Below are 13,802 nucleotides of genomic sequence, written 5' to 3'. Positions count from 1 at the left end.
TGTTTTGTTCCTCCTGCTGCTCTGTACTGTTCCATTTCTCCAAACATCTCATTTTTAGGCACTAATGTTTAGGCACTCATTCCAAATGGTTAAGGTTAAAATAAAAATCCAGTGTCCTCAACTGGGATCAAACACACGATCTTCTGATTAAGATTTATGAGATTATGCCCATCAACCATGCCTGTCCACAGTGCCCAAGCAAACCCAAACCTACTTGATGGTAATAGCACTCACTGTTGTGCCTAGTTGGGTGGTTTTGAAGGCATTGGGACATGACATCTTGAACGATCTCCCTGAGCATGCAAGCACGCACGCAAAAACATACCGACCTAAAACCATTTAACCAATTACTCCACTCCTGTAATCCATGAAACTCACTGCTCCTGCTCATCATTCTTATAATTTGGGCTCCCGAGTGGTGCAGTGGATTAAGACACTGCATTTCAGTGCAAGAAGTGTCACTGCAGTACCTGGTTCAAATCCAGCATCACATCAGGCTGGAAATGGGAGTCCCATGGTGCACAATCGTCCCAGCGTTATCCGGGTTTGGCCGGGGTAGGCCGTCATTGAAATAAGAATTTGTTCTTAACTGACTTACCTAGTTAAATAACAAATCAAAAATTCCTACCCCGGTTCAACTTGATTTCCCATATAAACTCAGCAAAATAATAAACGAACTGTCAACGGTGTTCATTTTCAGAAAACTTAACATGTAAATATTTGTATGAACATAAGATTCAACAACTGAGACATAAACTGAACAAGTTCCACAGACATGTGGCTAACAGAAATGGAATAATGTGTCCCTGAACAAAGGGGGGGGGGTACAAAATCTAAAGTAACAGTCAGCATCTGGTGTGGCCACCAGTTCTTGCTGTGAGATGTTACCCCACTCTTCCACCAAGGCACGTGCAAGTTCCCGGACATTTCTAGGGAGAATGGCCCTAACCCTCACCCTCCGATCCCAGATGTGCGAGATCCAGGCTCTTCGCTGGAAATGGCAGAACACTGACTTGCAGGAGATCACGCACAGAATGAGCAGTATAGCTGGTGGCATTGTCATGATGAGCTTGCAGGAAGGGTACCACATGAGGGAGGAGGATGTCTTCCCTGTAATGCACGGGTTGAGATTGCCTGCAATGACAACAAGCTCAGTCCGATGATGCTGTGACACACCACCCCAGACCATGATGGACTCTCCACCTCCAAATCGATCCCGCTCCAGAGTACAGGCCTTGGTGTAACGCTTATTCCTTCGACGATAAACACAAATCCGACCATCACTCCTGGTGAGACAAAACCGCGACTCGTCAGTAAAGACCACTTTTTGCCAGTCCTGTCTGGTCCAGCGACGGTGGGTTTGTGCCCATAGGCAACTTTGTTGCCGGTGATGTCTGGTGAGGACCTTCCTTACAACAGGCCTACAAGCCCTCAGTCCAGCCTCTCTCAGCCTATTGCGGACAGTCTGAGCACTGATGGAGTGATTGTGCGTTCCTGGTGTAACTCGGGCAGTTGTTGTTGCCAGCTGCATTAAGTACTGCAGTGCATCTCCTCCTCATGGACTGTGCCAGATTTGCCAGTTCTTGCTGTGAGATGTTACCCCACTCTTCCACCAAGGCACCTGCAAGTTCCCGGACATTTCTAGGGGGAATGGCCCTAGCCCTCACACTCCGATCCAACAGGTCCCAGATGTGCTCAGGTGTCCCGCAGGTGTGATGTTTGAATGTACCGATCCTGTGCAGGTGTTGTTACACGTGGTCTGCCACTGCCGGGACGATCAGCTCTCCGTCCTGTCTCCCTGTTGCGCTGTCTTAAGTGTCTCACAGTACGGACAATGCAAGTTATTGTCCTGGCCACGTCTGCAGTCTTCATGCCTCTTTGTAGCATGCCTAAGGCACATTCACGCAGATGAGCAAGGACCCTGGGCATCTTTCTTTTGGTGTTTTTCAGAGTCCATAGAAAGACATCTTTAATGCTCTTTAAGTATTCATGTTAGTGTCTAAATGACCGTTCCACAAGTGCATGCTCATTAACTGTTTGTGGTTTATTGAACAAACATGGGAAACAGTGTTTAAACATTTTACAATGAAGATCTGTGAAGTTATTTGGATTTTTACGAATTATCTATGAAAGACAGTGTCCTGAAAAAGTGACGTTTCTTTTTTTGCTGAGTTTATGCCATAGACACATTGGACATGTAAAAATGACTCACCAGAGCATAAAAACAGCATTAAACATATAAATAGACTCCCCTCTTAGTCACTCCTCCCCTTCACCCACAACAAATCTCCAACTACAAGAGGATAAAAATATGGCTGTTTGAAGACAGGGGTAAGAGGGTGCACTGTATTCTAACCATGTACAGTATGTTTATGTCAATATTAGTGTCATCCTTTCAAACATACAGAGCCAGTGGTCATGGTGACACACTACATGTGATAGGACGGGCATCACTGATCTGTTATTTGTTCATTCTGTTATCTATAACATCACTCAGAGGCTGTAATCCTAATTTGACTGACTGTAAGTGTTGGCTGACCCAGATACAGAGCAGACCTGGGTCAAATAGGTATTCGGTTAAAATCTAAAAAATAATGTAGGACAAACACACCTCACGACAAGAGAGACAACACTACATAAAGAGAGACCGAAGACAACAACATAGCAAGGCAGCAACACATGACAACAACATGGTAGCAACCCAAAATGGCAGCAGCACAACATGGTAGCAGCACAAAACATGGCACAAACATTATTGGGCACAGACAACAGAACAAAAGGCAAGAAGGTAGAGACAACAATACAACTAATGTTCAATCGCTGGAAAATAAATGGGATGAACTGAAAGCAAGTATATCCTACCAACGGGACATTAAAAACGGCAATATCTTATGTTTCACTGAGTCGTGGCTGAATGACGACATTAAGAACATACAGCGGGATATACACTATCGGCAAGACAGAACAGAAGCCTCTGGTAACGCACGGGGCGGGGGCCTATGCATTTATGTAAACAACAACTGGTGCACGAAATCTAAGCAAGTCTCAAAGTTTTGCTCACCTGAGGTAGAGTGTCTCATGATAAGCTGTAGACCACACTATCTACAGTACCTAGAGAGTTTTTATCTGTATTTTTCATAGCTGTATACATACCCCTGCAGAGTGAGGTTGGTACTAAAACCGCACTCAATGAGCTGTATTCCGCCATAAGCAAACAGAAAAACGCTCATCGAGAGGTGGCACTCCTAGTGGCCGGTGACATTAATGCAGGCAAACTGAAATCAGTTATACCGAATTTCTATCACCATGTTAAATGTGCAACCAGCGGGAAAAAAATTCTAGACCACCTTTACTCCACACACAGAGAAGCATACAAAGCTCTCCCTCGCCCTCCATTCGGCAAATCTGACCATTACTATATCCTCCTGATTTGTGCTTACAAGCAAACATTAAAGCAGGAAGCACCAGTGACTCTGTCTATAAAAAAGTGGTCAGATGAAGCAGATGCTAAACTACAGGACTGTTTGCTAGCACAGACTGGAACATGTTCCAGGATTCTTCGGATGGCATTGAGCAGTACACCACATCGGTCACTGGGTTTATCAATAAGAGCATCAAGGACATCGTCCTCACAGTGATTGTACGTCAATACACCAACCAAAAGCCATGGATTACAGGCAACATTTGCACTGAGCTAAAGGGTAGAGCTGCCGCTATCAAGGAGCGGGACTCTAACCCGGAAGCTTACAAGAAATCCTGCTATGCCCACCGACGAACCATCAAACAGGCAAAGCGTCAATATAGGACTAAGATCAAATTGTACAGCTCTGATGGTCGTCATAGAAAAGCACAGCCGAGCACTGCCCAGAGACACGAGCCTACCAGACCAGCTAAATAATTTCTATGCTCGCTTCGAGACACGTAACACTGAAACATGCATGAGAGCATCAGCTGTTCCGGATGACTGTGTGATCACACTCTCCACAGCCGATGTGAGTAAGACCTTTAAACTGGTCAACATTCACAAGGCCGCTGGGCCAGACGGATTACCAGGCCGTGTACTGCGAGCATGCACAGACCAACTGGCAAGTGTCTTCACTGACATTTTCAACCTCTCCCTGTCTGAGTCTGTTATACCAACATGTTTCAAGCAGTACCTGTGCCCAAGAACACTAAGGTAACCTGCCTAAATTACTACAGACCTGTAGCACTCACGTCTGGAGCCATGAAATGCTTTGAAATGCTGGTCATGACTCACATCAACAGCATCATCCCAGAAACCCTAGACCCACTCCAATTTGCATACCACACCAATAGATCCACAGATGATGCAATCTCTATTGCACTCCACACTGCCCTTTCCCAACTGGACAAAAGGAACACCTATGTGAGAATGCTGTTCATAGACAACAGCTCAGCATTCAACACCATAGTGCCCTCAAAGCTCAAAACTAAGATGAGGACACTGGGACTAAACACTTCCTGCAACTGGATCCTAAACTTCCTGATGGGCCGCCCCCAGGTGATAAGGGTAGTTAACAACACATACGCTATGCTGATCCTCAACACATCCTCAGGGTGCGTGCTCAGTCCCTTCCTGTTCACTCATGACTGCATGGTCAGGCCCAACTCTGACAATGATGAGACAGCCTATAGGGAGGAGGTCAGAGACCTGACCGTGTGGTGCAAGGACAACAACCTCTCCCTCATTCTGAACAAGACAAAGGAGATGATTGTAGACTACAGGAAAAGGAGCACTGAGCACACCCCCAATCTCATCAACATGGCTGTAGTGGAGCAGTCAAGCTACTTGCCATCCACATCACCAACAAACTAACATGGTCCAAGCACACCAAGACAGTTGTGAAGAGGGCACGACAAAACCTATTCCCCCTCAGGAGACGATGATTTGGCATGGGTCCTCAAATCCTCAAAAGGTTTTACAGCTGCACCATCGAGAGCATCCTGAAGGGTTGCATCACTGCCTGGTATGGCAACTGCTCGTAATCCGACCGCAAGGCACCACAGAGGGTAGTGCATACGGCCAAGTACATAACCGGACCAAGCTTCCTGCCATCCAGGACCTCTATACTAGGGGGTGTCAGAGGAAGGCCCTAAAAATTGTTAAAGACTCCAGCCACCCTAGTCATAGACTGTTCTCTCTGCTACCGCACGGCAAGCGGTACCGGAGCGCCAAGTCTAGGTCCAAGAGGCTTCTAAACAGCTTCTACCCCCAAGCCATAAGACTCCTGAACAGCTAATCAAATGGCTACCAAGACAAGCACCCCCACCCCCCCACCCCTACGCTGCTGCTACTCCCTGTTATCATCGATGCATAGCCACTTTAATAACCCTACCTGCATGTACATAATTACCTCAACTACTTCGATACCGGTGCCCCCGCACATTGACTCTGTACCAGTACCCCTGTATACAGCCCCGCTATTGTTATTTACTGCTGCTCTTTAATCATTTATTTTTCTTATCTCTTACTTTTTTTGTTGGTATTTTATTAAACTGCATTGTTGGTTAAGGGCTTGTAAGTAAGCATTTCACTGTAAGGTCTACACCTGTGGTATTTGGCGCATGTGACAAATAGCATTTGATTTGATTGGGTCTTTGAATGAAGAGATTGAGATAAAACTGTCCAGTTTGAGTGTTTGTTGCAGCTCGTTCCAGTCGCTAGCGGCTGCAAACTGAAATGACGAGCAACCCAGGGATGTGTGTGCTTTGGGGACCTTTAACAAAATGTGATTGGCAGAACGGGGTGTTGTATGTGGAGGATTAAAGGCTGCAGTAGATAGGGAGGAGTGAGGCCTAAGAGTATTTTATGAATAAGCATCAACCAGTGGGTCTTGTATATGAAAAATAGAACATGGTCAAATACAATTAATTTCAAATACTTGAGGTGCACTTGATTTATCTATTGGACCCAAGTCTGGTGAATGGGGAGTATTTGGCCACAAAATGACAATGCGCAGCTTGATCGGGGTGGTTCACATAACATAGAGTTTGTATTCAGTCAGTATGTGCTGAAACCTGTACCTGTCTAACATTTTGGTTTTGTCTGCAAGGTATGAAGAATAAACTATATCTCTGGGAGACAAATTACAGAATAAATAAAAAATCCCTGTTGGATTTCAGCAATCAGTTACAGTAAATACCCCACAAATAGTAGGGTTGTCAGTAGGAGACAATGACTCAAGGTTGAGTGAAAGCACAGAGAGGAGCAGAGGAGGGTGGGGAATTAGCTTTCTTCTGTATGTCTGCTGGCTGAGAGAAAGTCATTCCTCCAGTGTATTGTAGAAGAAGGAGGCCTGGCTGGTTTAATCTCTGCTCAAATCCCTCTCTAGGGATCCCTACTTAAAACACAGCAGGGCACTTTGATAACCGCACCAGTGCAAGCTATGAATACTGTTCTGCATATCATGCTTTACCCCTCTGAATCTGGCATCGTAAAGATAGGCCAACATGTAGAAGAGTCAGGGAATACTTTAAGGGTGATGATCACGGCTGGGCAGAAACATCCTATGGAATCAGATTGACCCACTTATTCCAACCCACCAAATTCTCACTCATTACTTACGACAGATCCATATGGTCGCCATGGCAACAGAGAAACACAGGACCGAATTCCAACCCCACAGACAGTTGGGGACAGAAGGATGCTGGGTTGGCGCACATTCAACAAATCTGATCTAACAAAGAATATTGGTCAAATCTGTCATGATTGATGTATTGTAACAGGCCCAATGTGGTTACTACAGTCCCATTTGGATATATTTGGTTGTTTTCGATGCATTACGTTTAGACATAGTCCCTTTTCATGTTTAGAAGTGGCGCCTAAATGCTTACTCCCATTCGATTAAATACGTAGCTTAGCTAGCTTAGAGAAATCGCTGGTGTTAGCCAAAGTCATTTTTAACTGTAATGCAGTTGATCCTATTTTTTTACCTCAACATAGTATGAAATACACAAATAAACAATAGCCTAAATGTAGTCTAGTTTTGCTGTGGGGTAATGAGAATATTCGGCATCTTTCCCCCACGAGTTTCCATGGCCCTTTCCATTGTTTGGGTCGAGTTCCTTTGACCTCTTTACCACATCTATGTGATCCTTGAGAGTTCTGTAAACAGCTCTGGTTCAAAATAATAAATCACAAGTATTTGAGTGTAATGCCTATAGGCCTGCCTACTGTAGCATGGGCTAGTGGTCCCAGTTCTGTTTGTGCTGTCGTACCAACTCCTATGGTTAAACTCCTATGGTGAAATGAATCTCAATAAGTAGTCATTGGCTGATAAATTATTAGGAGGTGGTGAGCACTATGTGATTCAATATAAATAACTTTTATTTCCTAAGAGCTAAGTTCATATGTGGTGACTGTTTGGTACATATAAGACACATAACATACACTCTCAGAAAAAAAGGTATGGTTAGCATACAGTATTGCTCCCGGGGGTACAAAAAGATTGAAATACACATACATAATGCACTTTCAGAGGTACACATATCTCAGATTGTATTATTCGTTACCTTTTAGGGTAGATGTGCGGATAAGCTAGGGCTCTATTCAAAACATATCGCAGAAGGTCAGCATTACAGCGTGATTGGAATTTAAAGGCTGTGTTCCTTCACAGCTTCAGCGATACAGATTGAATAGGGTCCCTTGTATAATGGTAATTTCCTTATCCAATATTTTGAATATTAAAGTACAATTATCCAAGATTATTATAGTTGTTATTTTATATCAAGTTTTTAGTTGTATTTGTTTTTAGATTTTTAATGGAATTTCATTTTAGTTTCAGTTCATTTTCCGACTTGATTTACTCTTTTTTTATTCAGTTTTAGTTTGATAAAAACATTCCAATTTTGTTTTTGTATTATTTAGGTTCAGTTTTAATGTTACTCTGTTAGCCATTTTTGTAATTTTATCAGTAACTTACTGTATTAATCAACCGTATGATACTGTTAAAACTGAAAACAGTATATTACCGTAGAATGCAAAGTAAAATACCATATATTTGTTTTACAGCACACTGTAAGACCTGTCATTTTAACAGTAAAACACTGTAGAATGCACAGTAAAATACTGTAAATGTGTTTCAGTATTAATCAACAGTACTCATTCAAATATTTTAAGTTGTGCCTTTTGAAAAGTAGTGGGTGCATGGTATTGTTGTTTCTCACTCATTAACATATTTTGAGACATGTCTTGTAAGAGGCTATATTTGTTGTACACATCAGTGCTGTACCAATTAAAGTGAATTGTGGCAGTGGTTCCCTAGCAATTACATTTATGTAGAAGACAGATCGGAGAGGCAGCAAGTCTCAAACCTTTTTTCTGTAGTCACTGTCAGTTTAGAAGCATTTGTTAAGGCAAGTCATATACAGTTAAATATTCACTATTAGCAATTGCAGATTTTATTTAGAATACAAATCAAAAATAAAGCACTGTAGTTGTTTTGTTATATATTTACTTCAGCATACTGTAAATTATGGTACATTGTGGGAGGAGAACGAATCACTGACTCATTAACATATTTTAAGGCGTTCCTTGTAAGTGGCTATATTTGTTTCCCCCGTTAGTGAGAGTCCTGTACCAATTTAATTGATATGTGTTAGTAGTTCCCTAACAATTAAGTGTATACTGAACAAAAACTATATATGCAACAAATTCTAAATCTTTACTGAGTTACAATTCATTGACACATTCAGTTCTATGGATTTCACATGACTGGGCAGGGATTCAGCCATGGGTGGGCAGTGGCCCACTAACTGGGGAGCCAGGTCCAGCCAATAAGAATGAGTTTCACCCCACAAAATAGCTTATTCCATATATAAATACTCCTCAGAACACCCCCTTCCTCAGACGATCCCGCAGGTGAAGAAACTGGGTGTAGAGGTCCCGGGATGGCATGGTTACACGTGGTCTGCAGTTGTGAGGCCGGTTGGACGTACTACCAAATTCTCTAAAATGACGTTGGAGGCGGCATATGGTAGGCAGACACATTAAATTCCCTGGCAACAGCTCTGTAGGACAGTATTGTATTGGCAATATTCCTGCAGTCAGCATGCCAATTGCACACTCCTTCAAAACTTGAGACATCTGTGCCATTTTGTTGTGTGATAAATCTGCACATTTTAGAGTGCCCTTTTATTGTCTCCAGGTGAACCTGTGTAATGATCATGCTGTTTAATAAGCTTCTTGATATGCCACACCTGTCAGGTTGATGAATTATCTTGGCAAAGGAGAAATGCGCACTAACAGGGAAGTAAAGAAAATTCTGCACATAAATCAAGAGAAATAACTTTTTTGTGCATATGGAACATTTCTGTAATATTTTATTTCAGCTCAGGAAACATGGGACCAACAGTTTAGATGTTGTGTTTATATTTTTGTTCAGTACAGTGTATATATAGGGCACCGATCAGATTGGTAGAGGGTCTTACACCTTTTAAATGGTTGGATATTTACCCATATCCATTCAATATGTTTTGCCCTGTAATCATGGCCAGTTTGGAAGCCTTTGTTTAGGCCTCGAGAAGTGCAAGTGATATAAAACACCTAGTAATTATTAATATGATGTAAAATGCAAATGCCAACCTGTTTGCTTTAATCACTTGTAATTGCAGTAAAATCCTGTATATATATTTTTTTTTTTTTTTACGTTTACACTTTTGTACTGTATTGTACTGTGTTTCATTGCTCTGGTATCAAGTTACCATGAATATCTCAGTATTGTATTGGCACTAGTAGAAAGAGGAGGAAGGGAAGCACTACTAAGGTGCTCTTCGGTAAAATGGGTAAATTAGTGATCAAAAAGAAAGGAGGAGCAAGGCAATCTTCATATAATTAATTAAAATGCCTTTATTAGCATGGCATGTTCAATAGAAACAATGTTTTTTTACAAACCAACGTCTTTCTGCTGCATGGCCTTCGTCAGGGTTGTACTCCCTGATGAAGGCCATGCAGCCGAAAGACGTTGATTTAAAAAAAAACTTTGTTGATTGTATTGGCACTATCCAGAGATATTAAGAGATATATAATAAGATATCTTGTTGTAAATACAATTATTTTGTTGACCAATGTATCCTTAACTACAACAACAGTTATAGAAATATTTTTCTTGCTATGACTGGGATATATTCTTGAATCAACCTTGGTTGAATGCCCTGCCTTTAAATTGCTAAGGACAAGAGTGCTCACTAAATGACCAAAAATGAAAACTAGCAAAGAACACTGGGTAATATGTCGCTACATTCAGTAATTCCAATAATATACTGTACAATTGATTACAGTAAAAATATGTGTGCAATAAAATGGATTACCATAAAATGGATTACAGTAGCTGTACTGTAAAATACATTACTGTTATTTACCGGCTAATTGCTACCAGTAAGTTATTGTACATTCTACAGTGTAGGGGCAGAAAGTTGCCTCTGCATGGGAGGCTAGGAGACATTTATGTGTTGTAGGTTGTACTTCTTCCCTGTTAGCTAGTGATAGTTAGTAGTCTAGGAAATATCAGACCTAGAGCAACAGCACTAGGTCTGGGGAGGATGTCAAATTCTCTTGGACATTTAAAAAATAAATAAACAATTGTTCCGGGAGACAGCACTTCTTTACAGTAATCTACTGTTAAACCAAAGTTTCTTTGAAATGTATCGAAACATACTGTCCTTTTTTATTTATAAAGGGCTGCCAGTAACTTATGTTTTTTACTGTTTGGCGAACCAGAATAAGAGCCCCTGTATGGTTCTTCAAACGGTTATTTGAAGAACATTTTATGTTGAGAATGGTTCTATTAAGAACCTTTCTCCATTAAGGATCTATAAAGATGAATTAAAAAGGGTTCTCTGTGGCACCAAAAAAGGTTGCAACAATAGCAGAACCCTGTTTGATGCGCTAACCTTTTTTTAATGGTTCTTTAAAGAAACTTTGGAAAGGGTTCTTTATAGCACCATGAAAAGATACGCTAAAGGACGAACTCTATTTTGCACTATATAGAACCATTTGTTATTAGTGTGTATGATAGATTAGAAGCAATTTATGCAATCACAGTCATATATAAATATATATATAACTCAGCAAACAAAGAAATGTCCCTTTTTCAGGACCCTGTCTTTCAAAGATAATGCGTAAAAATACAAATAACTTCACAGATCTTCATTGTAAAGGGTTTAAACACGGTTTCCCATGATTGTTCAAAGAACCATGAACAATTAATGAACATGCACCTGTGGAACGGACGTTACGACACTAACAGCTTACAGACGATAGGCAATTAAGGTCACAGTTATGAAAACTTAGGACACTAAAGAGGCCTTTCTACAGACTCTGAAAAACACCAAAAGAAAGATGCCCAGGGTCCCTGCTCATCTGCATGAACATGCCTTAGGCAAGGAGGCATGAGGACTGCAGATGTGGCCAGGGCAATAAATTGCAATGTCCGTACTGCGAGATGCCTAAGACAGCGCTACAGGGAGACAGGACGGACAGCTGAGCGTCCTCACAGTGGCAGACCACATGTAACAACACCTGCACAGGATTGGTACATCCGAACATCACACCTGTGGGACAGGTACAGGATGGCAACAACAATTGCCCAAGTTACACCAGGAACACACAATCCCTCCATCAGTGCTCAGACTTTCCGCAATAGGCTGAGAGAGGCTGGACTGCGGGCTTGTAGGCCTGTTGTAAGGCAGGTCCTCACCAGACATCACCGGCAACAACGTCGCCTATGGGCACAAACCCACCGCCTCTGGATCAGACAGGACTGGCAAAAAGAGCTTTCTCTGACGAGTCACGGTTTTGTCTCACTGGGGGTGATGGTCGGATTTGTGTTTATCGCCGATGGAATGAGCGTTACACCAAGTCCTGTACTCTGGAGCGGGATCGGTTTGGATTTGGAGGATCCTTCATGGTCTGAGGCGGTGTGTCACAGCATCATCGGACTGAGCTTGTTGTCATTGCAGGCAATCTCAAAGCTGTGCATTACAGGGAAGACAACCTCCTCCCTCATGTGGTACCCTTCCTGCAGGCTCATCCTGACATGACCCTCCAGCATGACAATGCCACCAGCCATACTGCTCGTTCTGTGCGTGATTTCCTGCAAGACAGGAATGTCAGTGTCCTGCCATGACCAGTGAAGAGCCCGGATCTCAATCCAATTGAGCAGGTCTGGGACCTGTTGGATCTTATCTTTCATATCAGCAAGAAATAATTGTCTAAAAACAAAAGGTTCAATTGATTCACACCTTTAAAGGGTTAGTGTTCCCACACAGCCATATCTCCATGTTACAGCGCTTGTTTACGGAAAACAGACAGATAAGGGCAATCCATTTATGTTTAGAAAGCCGTATTGCAAGCAATGGTTATTGACATTTCTAAATGTTAAAACACAGAGTCGTGATTGTAGTTCACATGAGGCAGTCGTGGGCGAAGCGAACTGCTGAAAACTGTAGGGAGAAGGCAGAATACCACCTATAGTTTTTGAAAGATAATTTGTCCTGGGAGATTATTGTACCTGAAATGCATATGGTCCTTTTTATGCTGGATCTTTGTAGAATTTTTAACCATTTTGAGTCATACAAAATCATGTGTTCTCTACTCCGACAATTAAGACACATAAAAGGGGAAACCTAGTTAGTTTTAAATTAGTTTTCTTTGATTTCTCTCTGTCCATCTTGCTTCTCCTTCTCCTTCTGTGGATTATATATGACGGTTGGAAACCAACTTTAGTTGCATTACCGCCACCAACTGGACTGGAGTGTGGATCTTGTTCATCTTTCAATAACCCACATGGGTTAGTAGGCTGATAAAAACCAATGAGTCGATAGGAGAGGTGGGATTTGCAGCGTGTCAAGAATCTAAAATAGAACCACGTTCGATCTTAACACCTCGCTACACAGATGCCGTTGACGCGCGCATGCAATTTGGATGAAATGATTGAATAACATGTATGTATACATTTATTTTGCAACGGTCATGCACAAAGGCGGCCAGTTTAGTCAGCATGTTAGGGGTTAGGTTTAGGGAAAGGGTTACAATTAGGGTGGGTTAGGGAATATAAGATTTTAATGGGAATACATTTTTTGGTCCCCACAAGGATAGTAAAACAAAGATGTGTGTGTGTCCAGGGTTGGGGAGTAACAGATTACATGGAATCTGATTACAAAAAATGTAATCAGTTAAAGTCACTGTAACGGATAACTGTAATTATATGGTAATTTGTGGTATTATCAACAGTAAAACACTCTGAAACGTTTTTCTGCAGCATTCTGTAAATTATGGTGCGTTGGGGGAAAAGGTTGTGGGAGGGGAAAGAATTGCTGTATTTGGAATGGTACTGTAATACCACCCCACAGAATACAGTACCGTATCTTTGGAGCCCCAAAAACATTTTGACCACTAGGTGCATGGTATTGTTGTTTCGGGCTCATTAACATGTTTGGAGGAGTGCCTTGTAAGAGGCTACATACACTATATTTGTTGCTCACACACACACACACACACACACACACACACACACACACACACACACACACACACACACACGAGTGAGAATGCTGTAACAATTGAACTCCTATGTGATTATAGTGCCCCCTCAATTTGTATAGGGGACAGATTGGAGTGGCAGCAAGTGTTAACTCTTTAATGGATGAGCATTTTGCCATGTCCTTTTGGTCTGTTTTTGCCCTGTGTAGCTGCCAGTTTGGAAGCCTTTGTTATTACCTCAAGAAGTGCAAGTAATATAAAACACAACATGTGTTAATATACTGTAATGTGTAAACACTTT

This window comes from Oncorhynchus masou, chromosome 26, assembly GCF_036934945.1.
Source record: "Oncorhynchus masou masou isolate Uvic2021 chromosome 26, UVic_Omas_1.1, whole genome shotgun sequence".
Lineage (NCBI taxonomy): Eukaryota > Metazoa > Chordata > Actinopteri > Salmoniformes > Salmonidae > Oncorhynchus > Oncorhynchus masou.
This window is presented reverse-complemented; position numbering follows the sequence as displayed.